The sequence below is a fragment of the Tachysurus vachellii genome, chromosome 2 (genome assembly GCF_030014155.1).
Source record: "Tachysurus vachellii isolate PV-2020 chromosome 2, HZAU_Pvac_v1, whole genome shotgun sequence".
Lineage (NCBI taxonomy): Eukaryota > Metazoa > Chordata > Actinopteri > Siluriformes > Bagridae > Tachysurus > Tachysurus vachellii.
Window position 1 is genome coordinate 22976694 of NC_083461.1, and position 14818 is coordinate 22991511.

Below are 14818 nucleotides of genomic sequence, written 5' to 3' on the forward strand. Positions count from 1 at the left end.
ACTGCCCTAGCTTATTTAATTGTACGTATGAACTGTTTTCTCTACAAATACACAATTCAATTAAATTATTGAAAACCAATATGAATTTTAACGTTAATACTTACAATAAATTAATAAAGTATGCAATAATTTAGTAATTATATGTATAAATTTAAGATATTAATTAATCAATACTATACATAATAAATACATGAATTTAAGAGAGTCATTTTTTGTGAAATCATAATAAATCCTAATGAACCTTACAAAAGACTTTAAATGTATATTACCAAAGATAACTCAATGTAAAAAGTATAATCAGAAATGCAAGTGTATACTTCATTAAACTAAATAAATTACTTTGTTTTATTAATTAATTTATATAAATTGAATAACTTAAATTAATAGGAGTAGATTTGATTCTGAAAGTGCTGAATGAACCTAAAAGTACATTTCAAAATTCAAATTCAAATTTAGCATTGAAATAAAACATATTTCATTCCTATGCATTAAGTATAAAATTTACCCCAAAAAGTTAATTACAGATAGGTCAATAATTATAAAATAATACACTAGTTGATCAATAATTGAACTAATATATCATTTTACATAATAATATGTAAATACAATATTGTAACTTATATACACTACAATTATACTTGATATCAAAAATAGTAATAAATGAAACACAATATATATCATATTGAAGTTACCTAAAGTCAATATAGTGTATATACTTATATTCAAATCTAATTTAATCACTCAAAATTAGCACAGTAGAGCAAATGATTAAGTGATATTTTATTTTTATGAATCACAAGAATAATTTAAAATCATTAAATTCAATTTATTTGAACAATAAAAGCAAGTTTGAAAATACATCAATATCTATTTCAATAATCAATATCTACTTAAATATAATAAGACAATCTAGTCAATGCAATCAATGTGTAATTATTAATATTAATGAGTTTAAATCTTATATTTATTAGTAATACTTATGAAAATATTTCATGTAACAAGATGTTTCAAAATTTGAATTATTAGTTTCTTAATAATAGACAATGATATATCAAAATACATTTGTGATAAATCTATGAATATAAGATCATTCATAATATTAAGTTATTAAATTCCAATTAATTCTATTTAATGAATTTTGAAACTTATACTATGAATCTATGTAAGCAATATATCAAGTTTTCAAACTAGCACTGTTTTTAATTAAAATGAATATGTTTCATCCAAGCATATCAAACCTAGATATATCAATAAACTTATGGCAGAAGTCTATTTCAAGAAAAAAATTATGTCTATTTATTATAAAATCTACAACATTTGATTAACATGATGAAAATTACCATAATGATAAAATGAGCAAAATTCAAAACTCTAACTCACTAAACTGAGTATCATCTGAAACTATCTTTAATTACGGATTGAAGTCAATCACCAAAGATATGGTTATGATACCACTTGTTTGATAATCTAATTTCATTCAAGGACTGCAGTTTAATAAAAAATCAGAGTAAATTTTATTGTTTATTCAACACGAAACCAACAAAAGCATTACAAATATCGAGTGGAATTTCGTTAATGTAAATAATTGCTCTCTTCATATTCATATTAAAACATTTATTGTTAATGCACAAGTGATTTACATTTAGTGTTAATATCTGAACCTTCAATAGATATTGAAAAAGAATTAATGACTTGTAAATTCATTCAATTCATTAAATTTATTACTAACAAGGTTTTATGTTATTATTTTCCCACATAACATTAACTATTAACCAAACCTAACTCATTTTATTCAATTGATTTATAAATAATGAAGTTATTAATTAAACACAAATATAATTAAACAATTTACACATAATAGATTAACATACATTCAAGATTCTTAAATATTAATAATGTAAGAATCCTAGATGTAAGCAATTATTTGAAATAAAATAACAATAATCGAGTCAAGAATTAAAATTTTATTCAAATTAAGGAACAATTGAGTTTTTTAATATTGAGAAACTTATTGTTATTTGAATTAATAATAAATTGCCACAAATACATTTATATTCAAATTGCAATTTTGAGCGATTAAAGGGACATGTTGAATTACGTCTAACATTATAATCTTTGACATTACATTATATTCTTATGTATTCCTGATTTATGTTTTAAGTGACGTGTTTTTAATCCTATGAAATAAATTTATTCTCATATTCCTATTAATTCCAGCAAAATCTTAATACAGATGACATTAAATCATATCAGTAATACAGAACTTATCTTTAATATTCCAATTATTATTTACCATATTATTATTATCTAATTGTTTTTTAAATCTATAATCTAACTAATTATTAATCAAATAAATAAAGTAATTACATATTGAATCATCAAGACCCCAAAGTAAAACTAATTAGCAATTGATTTATGAATAACTGAATGTTATCATAAGCATACCTTAGCATAAAAGCAAATAATGAAATATATTTTTTCTATTCATAATGTAATCCAAATTCCTTAAAAGTCAAACATCAGACAATTAGTTCAATTGATCAAAGCTGAAATTTCCGGGATTACTGAAATATAATAATCATTGTTACACAATGATGAATATTACATTCATCGTGTCTCCTGAGACTCAAATTTTTTATTTAATCTCAACTAGAAATTATAATCAACTCCCCAATTAAATATGTATAGAAATTAACAGAAATGATGGATTCAGAAGCCAGCATTAAAGATCAATTAGATATAAATTTCAATTATATTTATATATAATTATAAACTTATCAAAACTACATATTAATTACATGAATTATCGAATATTCATGATGTTGTGGTAATTCAAAAGTTGCTAAGTACATTAATTACAATTTAATTAAATTGCGCAAATAATCAAATTTCAAGCATTAATAATGCAAAGGACCCCAAGATAGATTAATTGAATAAAGTTTTATTGAAATAAAAATTTATTTCATTAAATTCAAGCATCTTAGATAAATCAAGCCTTTATACGAATTTAATAAACTAAAATAAACATTACATTAATTAATAAATCCAAATAATTTAGCAAATATAATAGTTCAAGCATTTTGGTAATGAATAATGTACTATTCTATGTTACCTGCTAGATATATTAAATACTTAATGTTTCATTTGATATGATGGTACTCAATGTATTAAATGAAAGAATTAGATTTTTAAATAAAATGATTAAAGATCACATAAATAAAGGAAAGTATAAAATGAAATATTTTTTTTTATATCATTGAATTATATTAAACAATGATTTAAATTCAAATCTAACTAGAAGTTACAATTTTCATAACATTCGTATTTATCAATAAAATACAATTTACATTTCTTTCTAAACTGCAAATGGTAAATAGTAAATTATATTCAATTTAACATCAAATTACTGCAACAGCTATAAAGAAAATAATATAGGTAATAGATATATCATTGAAATGGCAATCTATAAATTTCTAAATAACTGGTTATATTATGCTATAATAAATATAAGTCCCCAATTGACTACAATATTAAACTAATAATTAGAATAATTACAATAGTAATTTCTTTGATAATCATAACAAAATTAATTAATTCATAATTAACCCCCATCTATCATACATTTCCACATACAAGTATGTCATCGATAACTGAGAACTTACATAATTTTGGTTAATTCATGTGAAATACTAAACACAAAAACGATTTTCATATACTTTTTCTGGTTAAACCTGAATGGAATTAACTCAATCTACTTTTATAAAATCATATTACTAATAATCCATTGTTAAATCAAATGGTATTCAAATTACATGCAATAATTATAAATTTATATAATGGTATTATTCATATGATTATTTAAATCCATAAAATTAATAAGTGTCATTACATTAAATCATGATTCATCATGTTACCCTAATTCAAAAAATTTTAACGAACAATATAAAAAATTTTCTTAATATATTAATAATAATATTTAACATTTAACTACATCATTATAGTAATACGACCAACTTTTCTATGAAATCAATTTATTACATACTTAAATGTACTTTATAAGGTAGATAATGCTATTGATTTTGTTAATAATCTAAGATAATTTATATTATAAAAATTCTTCAAGATAAGTTTATAATGAACATTTTAATTAAATAACATCAATGAATGTTCATCTCAAACTAACACTTGTAATACAACATGATTCAATACAATAGACAATGTGTTAAAGTGAATTTTGACAGCACAGTAGAATCCTTTGTAGGACAAGTGCTTCAAATATATCATTGTAATGTAAATTTTGTAATGAGACATTCAAAGCGATAATAAATGTCAGACTAAATAATGTCTGTTTATAATATTGTCTTGTATTTGATCTTATTTTATAAAATTTGTATAGTAATCTGAACAATCAAAATAGTAGATGTATAGTTGATCTGATTTTTTTATGATATGTAGATACATTATATGAACCTGATTATATTTATTGCGTTCTTGAGTACTCATATTCTAATAATAGACTGATTTTTACCAAAACCAATGATATATACATTGTATTCATTGCTCTGTATTATGAAATATTTAAATTATCGCCGTTAAATGAGTTCTGTACCATTTTATAAAAACTATACTTTCTTTTCACATGAATTATGAGTAGTTTCGTGTTTATATAAATGATGATAAATAACCAACTATATTTGACATCTGGCATTTCGTTGCACTAATAATAAATATTTACTACTTTGATTTTTACATTTTTATCGTCATAAGTATCTTCTGATAACTTAATGTTGAATATAATTTCTAATGCAAAGTCATAGGATTTGGGAACTCTTTGTATCAAACTTCACATAATTATATGAACAGTTGATGAAATAGTATGTTATGAATTAGAAGGATTATTATAAGGATATCCATACCAATAACAAGAAATAATTTCTTCTTGATATAATTTTTGATTATTAATTCAAGTATATGTATTAAATATGAAAGAAATCTTTCTGTTATGTAATCATAAATGCACACTTTCCAAATTAGAGTAATGATTAGGAATGTAACATGCTTCAGTTTTAGTTTATAATGATAGATGATTCATTTAAAATATTCTGTTTGATTCTAATTGGTTTTCAGATTGGGTCTCTTCTAGACTGCAATATGAGAAATACTTGTGATATCTGATACCCCACATTATTACATGATAACACAAAAGTTGTAAATGACAATCAGAGCTGACCATTCTTCTTCGTTGATTATACATTTGTTCATACTTATTATATTTATTATAGTTTCCATTTGGTACTTCCATGGTGTTTCTAAATAACTGAAGGTAGATCTATTTGATTCATCTGGAAACTAAATTACTTAAGTGACAGGATATTATGTATGAATTTCTATAAATCTGATAATTATTAATTAAACTACTCTTGTATAACAGTTACAGTGATATCCATTTGTTAATCTGGTTGCAACTTGTAGACTTCATTTCTCTATTCTAATGTACTAAAAGCAATTTTACGTATATTAGTAATAAATGAGACTGTCAAAATAAACTTATATTTAATCAAACTTTTTGAAGATTATGTGTTATTTGATTCCATTTGCCAATGTAAAATAACTAGTAATGTCTTCATTGTAATCAGAAAAAACAATACATTTATAAGTCAAGATCAATGGTAGTATATGTAAATAATATTCTTCTTTGATTAATGTCATTAGAATAGCATTTATGAATGTATCCAGTATGTTTTTTTATTATCAGGAAACTCCCATGATTACCTTTCAAGTGGATTGTGATCAAATGAAATATCTGTCGATTATGAATAATTCATATGTGATAATCATCTTTCTTCTAAGAAATATTAGTATTATATTCTTGAGAATCTGATATTAAAAACAGTGATAATGAGTATTATCTAGTGTGTATCAGATTCACTTATTACTAATGAATGTACATTAATCAATAAAATATATTAAATTTTAGCATACATATGCATTTTATGCTGTAATTATGCTAACATATTAACACATAGGTTATTAGATGGAAATTTAATAATCAGTCATTCTCGACCTTATAATTTATCATCTGTGGATTACCTGAGTTTTGAGACTGTCTTTGTTTAATCCAACAAAATGATACCAAAGTCACCAAAATTTTAGAAATTGCAATTCTGACTTTCACTTACTCATTATTTAAAATCAAGTAATTTACTTATGTATTACATTATCTGTTATTGAACTCCAAGCTGTGTATACTGAAATAATGTGTAACGAATCTTTAATTCTAGTATCAATGGACATAATAATTGCAGATATTTATTAATGAATATACAGATAACTATGATTGTAAATCTCCAAAACTACATCATTGGACACATGATTTACTACATTTCTGCCATGTTATGTTAATGATAAGTCCAACATTTGCATTTTAACTCAAATTTACATTAGGTAGATCAGAGATTCATCTTCAATGTTGTTTATATTTAATAAACACGACTAATTTAATACTGAAGCTTGAAGTAATATGAAATTCATTTTCAACACAAATCCAAATAGAATAAGAAGTAAGAGCATGATATACAATTATCCATTTATCATATTAAAAATTACACATGCAGGTTTATTTGTTGTCTTGTATTATGTTTTATGATAAAGTGTAACTACTTCTCTTTTGTCTAACCTGAAACTAATATACATTTATATTACGTCTGATACGATTAATTGAATTATTATTCAACACAAGTTAATCAAGCTAATGTCAGTTTGTAATCTAAATGTTTACTAAAAATAGAATGTAATTGGTAAGAAGAAAGCAATAAATAAAGATACTGAGTCCAAGGACATTATGTTAAAACATTAGAATCATTCCTGAATTGAAGTAATAATGTACTTCTTCTATTTTAATGTCTCAAATATATGATTGTTGTTTTAATGAAAAGAACCGATCTTCAAATATATGTATATGCATACATACTTCAACTTGTAAATAGTAAGAGAATTGATGTTTAGATTCCATTGTTGACATGCCATATGAATCTTTTTTCTAATGAATTCATATGTATTAATAATTATCCTATTTGAATATATATTGTTAAACTCTGAAGTGCACTGTGTTCATTTAACGTAATGTGTTACAATAATAGGATAATTTACTTTTGACAATATAAATACAATGATCCAAAGAGCATTAGATGTTACGTTCGTAAATAATTAATTCTTTCGATCTACTTCAATTAATATTATTCTTTTGTCAACTGATCCAATACATTATGTTCACGAGCATTGTGGTTAAATAATGGATACTGATCTTCTATTATTTATTCAATCATACGATTTTCTAGTCAAGTGTTTATTAATGACTATAATGAAGAATTGAAATTCAAATCCAGAACAATCCAATATGAGTGGTATGAGTTGACCACAATAATAATAGGTATTCATCATTGATCATTAACATACACAATCACAGAAAAATTCTCATTGATATTAATTATTCTGAGAATTGAATCTCAAAAACTAAACAATGAATAACTTTTCTTCTTTGATTCATGTTGGATACACAAATGCACTTACAAATTAACGGAAAGGCAATTAGGGTACAGAAATATCTGACATTTGGCATTACGAGAAACAAAATACTTTAATATTATCTGTTTTTAAGATTATTGTGTTTATCTGGTCCTGAAGTGTAATTAATGAGAAAACTGGTTCAGACCAACAAATATTATTTAGACACAGCATTTGAAAATTACAATTGACTATTCCGTTACTGTATAATATATTAAATATCTATTAATCTCAACCTAACATAGTTGATGTTCCTGAGTTAAGCTTGTTATATCGGTTTTAATAAAATGACCAATGTAATTAATATTATGTATTGTTAATCAGAAAATTCTAAATTATGTAGTAAATAGATGCCAGAAGCATTGTGATACTTGTAGTATTTTTGGACATGAGCACATAAAAGTATACATAGATGATTCTTTGATTAATATAAACTACCCCTCATAATTACAAATTCAACAGAACAATTGGGAATTTATATGTGACACTTCGACTCACATATATAAATTTTTAACCTGTATGAATGTTTACTTGATTGTCTGTCTGTATTCACGAGTTAGAATCATACAAATATATGTCAAAGACAACAAAAGTGTTAATACATTAATAGATATATTATTTTTAATATTATAAATGATAATTATTATTTAATAAACAATTTAACAAAACAATTGTATATATAACTAGTACATACGAGTCTTGTGTATTTCATTTAGTATCAAATTCTACAATTATATATAGTAATATCTGACATTATAATATGGTTCCAAGAGCACTTATTTAATAAACTGGTATCTATTCTGTTCATGAAAAGCCATCTTACAAAGTCAATAAATGTATATCATTGTATCTGAATCTCTCTTACAATGATAAATAATTTTGTTCAATGTGACAATTCGTTCTTCTCTGGACTCCGCGTATATAAAAACTGAGGATGATATTATCTTTATTCATCTGGTCAAATTAACAGCAAAGATAGTATTCTGATTATGATTAATGAAGAATTATTAGCTATCTAATCCAAGTATACAATGATTATAAGATGTCATTTGTTTTTAATTCAGAAAGTTGCAACTTGTTCACTTATTAATAAATGCTTCAATTATAGCAATAATGACAACATTTTATCATCCGTGAATCATGTATAGATGTTAATAGTCTCTTGATTCTTTGTTTCTGAGTCGCTCAGAGGCTTATAGAATATTCTTCTTCTCTATACATACTACAATATTCGAATAGAATTTATTACATACTGATCTCTGATCACTGATTTTTCTATTTATCCGCTAGTGTATTACAATTAATGAGGTAATGTTTATACTAATATATATATTCATATTCGGATCATACTGAATAATTACTATAATTGAAATGTTATTCAAACATAAATCTGTTATATAATTCAACTAACATTGTTGTTTAATATTAAGGAAGTTTGTATCACTGAAACTTGTTAGCACTTACATTAACTACAGTAAATGTGCTACATTAGGGTACAGTAGAATACAATGAATACTTTGACAAGATTAAGCCAAGTACACGATGATGAAAAGTGCACTTATTATTTGATAAATCAGTGCTTTGATTTGAATAATCTAATGTGTTCATTTCGAGACATTGGAGCCTCTAAGAAAGTTAAATACAACTAGGATAACTGTCTTCTTTTGTTGATTCAATCACTGAAACTACAAATGCACTTACCAAATATTCAGAATAAGCAATTGTTAGGGTATCAAGTGAAATAGTGATCTTCTCGTTGGACCTCCGCAGTATATATTAAATCTTAGTTACATACTGTGATTGGAGGGTATTTACCATTGATCGTGTTCCACTGGTAACTGTCCAAGTGTGTAATATGCTTAAATAAAGAACTGATGTTCAAATTAAATCCATTATTTTTAACTAAAGAACATGATTCAATTATGATTACATTTGTAACTAAATCCACAAAGTAGTTTTACTGTTACTTGATATTTTACTGATTAAATTCTGAATGAATTCGAATTAATTCCAAAAACCTAAAATATGTTAGTATATCACATGGTTGACTACAGATGAATCATGTTGTTTTAAATTAGAAAGTTGCCCAACTTGTTGCATTAATTTCTCGTAATGTCTAATATTAGGTATAAGAAAATGCATTTTACACATTATTAAGGTAAGTACAATAGATCCAAGAGTACACTTATTTGATAAATCATGCTTCTGTTTGAAGTATCTAATGTGTTCATTTCAGAGCATTGGGCATTTCATGAGAATCTAAATACAACTGAGGATAACTGATCTTCTTCTTTCTGTTGATTCAATCACTGGAAACTACCCCAACAAATAGCACTTACCAAATGATTCAGACAGGTCAGAGCAATTGTTAGGGTATCAAATGTGACAATAATGCTGACATTCTTCTTCGTTGAATCTATACTTGCATTAATATTAAAATATCTTATTGTTACATACCTGCTGATCTGCTGAGTGGTATTTACCAGTTGATCGTGTTTCTCATTCTGAGCTACCTGTCCAAGCTGGTGTTTACTGAAATAAAACTGAGGATAACTGATCTTCTCATTTCTGTTGATTCAATCACTGGAAACTAAATTAACTAAATGTGCACAAAGGATAGTTTTACTGTTACATTTGATATTTTACTGATTAAAATTCTGAATGAATCTGATTAAATCTCCAAAAACCTAAACCATCATGTTAGTATATCAACACTGAGTTTGACTACAGATGATCATGCCATGTTGTTGGTGTGTAAATTCACTGAAAGTTGCCCCAACTTGTTAGCACTTACATTTACACTACAGTAAATGTGCTACAATTAGGGTAGCAGTCAGAGATAAAATGCAATACTTTGACAAGTTATTAAGGTCAAGTACACAGATGAGACTGCCCCAAAGAGTAGCACTTATTGATTGTAATAAAATCAGTGCTTCTGTTTGAAGTAATCTAATTGTGTTTCATTTCGAGAGCATTGGAGGCCATCTTATGAGAAAGTGCTAAAATACAACTGAGGATAACTGATCTTCTTCTTTCTGTTGATTCAATCACTGGAAACTACCCCAACAAATAGCACTTACCAAATGATTCAGACAGGTCAGAGCAATTGTTAGGGTATCAAATGTGACAATAATGCTGACATTCTTCTTCGTTGGAGCTCTACCTGCAGTAATATATTAAAATATCTTATTGTTACATACCTGCTGATCTGCTGAGTGGTATTTACCAGTTGATCGTGTTTCTCATTCTGAGCTACCTGTCCAAGCTGGTGTTTACTGAAATAAACACAGAAGCTAATGAGAACTTGAGCTAATGAGAACTGAAATGTCCAGCCCCACAAATTCCAATATGAGAAGATATGGCAGATTACATATAAACAGTATTCACAATGATACCATTACACTTATTTTGAACAAATGTGCATCAAAGGATAGTTTTACTGTTACATTTGATATTTTAATGTTTAAAATTATGAATGAATATGATTAACTCCAAATAAACTCTTTATAATCCAAGTTGACTAAATTGCCAGTTGTTGGTGTGTAAATCATGAAAGTTGCCCAACTTGTAGCCTTACATTTACACTAAGAAATGTGCTACATAGGGTGCAAGTAGAATAAAATCAATACTTAGACAAGTATTAAGTATACACAGATGAGACTGCCCAAAGTAGCTTATTGAGAATAAACAGTCTCTGTTTGAAGTAATCTAATTGTGTTTCATTCACATTGATGCCACTATGAGAAATGCTAAAATACAACAGGATAATGACTTTTTTCTGTATTCAATCTGGACTACCCAAAATCATTAAAATATTAGAGGTCAAGCATTGTTAGGGTATCAAATGTGACAATATGTAATTCTTCTTGTTGGAACTTATGCATAATATATTAAATATATTGTTACTACTGCTGATTGCGAGTGTATTTACCATTGATCGTGTTCCATTCTGAGGTACTGTCCAAGCTGGGTTATTAAATCTAAATAGACTATCTCTAAATATACTCGTTAGACTAATACTGTGTTAAATACCCACATTCAATAATAGAAGTTATGGGTGACAATGAAAGAAAGTTGATAACATTGAAGCCATTCATTTATTATAATACTTTATAACAAAGATGTTTTAGTTATAATTATGTTAAAATCTGGACATATTCACTATCTGTTAGAATCACTGATTGAAAGTACCACCAAATGTACTGTTAAACATGGAAATGCAATGTTCACTTACTTACAATATAAATGTGTAAATGTTTACTTAATAATATCTTGACAGAAGTATACAATGAATCCCCAAAGGAGCATTATGAATAAATGTCTCTTAATAATCTAATTGTTTCTTTGTACATACTTTCATGGAAGTTGATTTATAACTGAGAATACTTCCTTGTTTATATAATAATAATACAAACAGCATTCAAATATCAAAGGTCAGTAATAGATTGTTAGGTACATTTCATGTGACAATGTTGCCTTTTTTTATGATCTTATGCTATGATTTACTTAATATTATTATGTTACATACTGCGATCTGCGAGTGGTATTTACAGTGATTGTTTATCTGGTACTGTCAAGCTGGGTTTATTTATACTTTCGTCTCGAATGAACATGCAAATGTTAAGTCAGCTAAACAAATTCAATATGAATGTTGATTATTGCAGAATTATACTATGTCAACCGTGATTCTATGTATACTTGATGTTCCTCTACTGCCATTTACTTAAATGAAATTTATGTAGTCAACATGAACAATGTTAAAGTCACAAAATTTTTACTGTACATGTATTTTATGATTAAAATTCTGAAGAACGATTAATTCCAAAACCTAATAAGTGTTCAGTATATCAACTAGTTTGAACTAATTGAACATCAGTGTTTGTGTGTAAATTCACTGAAATTGCCAATTTTAGCACTTAATTAATACAGTAAATGTCTCAATTAGTACAGTCAGAGATAAATAGCATCTTACATTAATGAAGACCAGATGAGATGCCTTTCCCCAAAGAGTAGCACTATATTGATTGTAAAAAATCAGTGCTTCATGTTTGAAGTAATTAATGGTTTCATTTCGAGACATGAGGACTAGAGAAGTGCTAAAATACAACGAGGATAACTGATCTCCTTTGTTGATTCAATCATGGTAACACCTCAACAAATAGCATTACGATGATTCAGAGGTAGAGCAATTGTTAGGGTATAGTGACAATATGCTGAATTCTTCTTCGTTGACTTATGCATAATTTAAAATATTATTGTTACATAGCTGATTGCAAGTGGTATTACCAGTTGTCGTTTTCATTCGAGGTACTGTCCATTATTGTTTAATTTAAATCATGCTGATTAATAAACAGTACTGATTGATTCTTTCTGAGTAGCCATCCAAAATTCATATGAAATAAATGCAGATTAGACCTATATCAGTTGTTCACATTAGCTTACAACTACCAACAAATACAACTTACCAAATGGATAGAAGTTACATTGATATTTATGAGTATAATCTGTGACATAAATCTGACATTCTTCTTCGTTGAAACTACTCATACTTGCATTAATATATTAAATTCTTATTGTTAATACCTGCTGACTGCATGGATATTTACGTTGATCGTGTTTTCTTCTGAGTACGTCCAAGCTGGTGTTCAACTTGAAATCACAAATTGAAATAAATGTCTTTCATTAGTTGAATTACAATCACTGGAAACATAATTACACTAAATGTGCCCAAAGATAGTTTACTGTTACATTAATAGTTTCTGATTTAGAAATTCATAATTTGATTAATTCTCAAAAACCTAAACCATCTTAGTATACAACATGAGTTTGACTACAGAGATATAGATTTCTTGTGTTCGTAAATCACTGAAAGTTGCCCAAATGTTAGCACAGTTAAAACACATAAATTGATTAGGGTACAGTCAGAGATGAAATCAATCTTTGACAATTATGTAAGTACACAGTAGACTGTCCAAAGATAACTTATTGATTGTAATAAAATCAGTTTCGTTTGAAGTATCTAATTGTGTTTCATTCGAAGCATGGAGTTTGAAAGCTAAATACACTAGATAACTGATCTTCTTTCTGTATCAATCATGAAACTACCAAAGCACTTACCATTTCAACATCAGCAATTGTTAGGATCAATTGACAATATGCTGACATTCTCTGTTGGATCTCTACTGCAATATAAAATATCTATGTACATACTCTATCTGGTTATTACCGTTGATGTGCCTTTGAGTACCTTCAAGCTGGTTTTTAAGTAAATAGAACTGATTGTCTACATTCTGAATATTGCGATTAGACTGGTGTCTGAATTCACATGAACTACATTACTAAATGTGCAAAGGAAGTTTTACTGTTATTTGATATTTTACTGTAAAATTGATAATCATTAATCTCAAACCTAAACCATCATGTTAGTATATCAACACTGAGTTTGACTACAGATGATCATGCCATGTTGTTGGTGTGTAAATTCACTGAAAGTTGCCCCAACTTGTTAACTACATTAATACAGTAAAGTGTCACAGGTAGGAGTAGGTCATAAGATACAATAATTGACTTTTAGGTCATACATGACTGATAATCAAAAACTTATTGATATGTAATAAAATCAGTGCTTACTAGTTGATTTATTGTGTTTCACTTCAGAGCTGAGCCATTTATGAAAAGTCAAAACAAGAGTAACTGTTTCTCTTCTTGATTCAATCATGGAAATACCAACAAATAGCAACCAATGATTCGAAGCGAGCAATTGTTATATCAAATGTGCACAAGGTAGTTTATGTTCATGATATTTCTTACTGTAAATTGAATGACTGATTAAATCTCCATAAACCTAAACTATTAATATTTATTTTCACATAGCTTATTCTAGAGATCATGCATTTTAGTTGTGTGTTAAATTCCTGAGGTCCCCAAGCTTGTACGTTACTATTAACTAAGTAATGTCTACAATTACGTAGAGTCAGAGTAAATGCAATCTACAATTATAAGTCAATACACAGATGAATGCCCAAAGTAGCACTTATGAGAATAAATCTGCTTCGTTTGAAGTAATCAATTGTTTCATTTCGAGAGCTTGGAGGCATTAGACATAATGAAAAACAACTGAGATAATGATCTTTCCTGTTGATCAACATGAAATAGCCAACAAATTACTTTCCAATGATTAGACAGTCAAGCATTGTTAGAGTATCAAATGTGACAATCATGACTAATCATTCTATTATTTGGACTCTTACTGCAT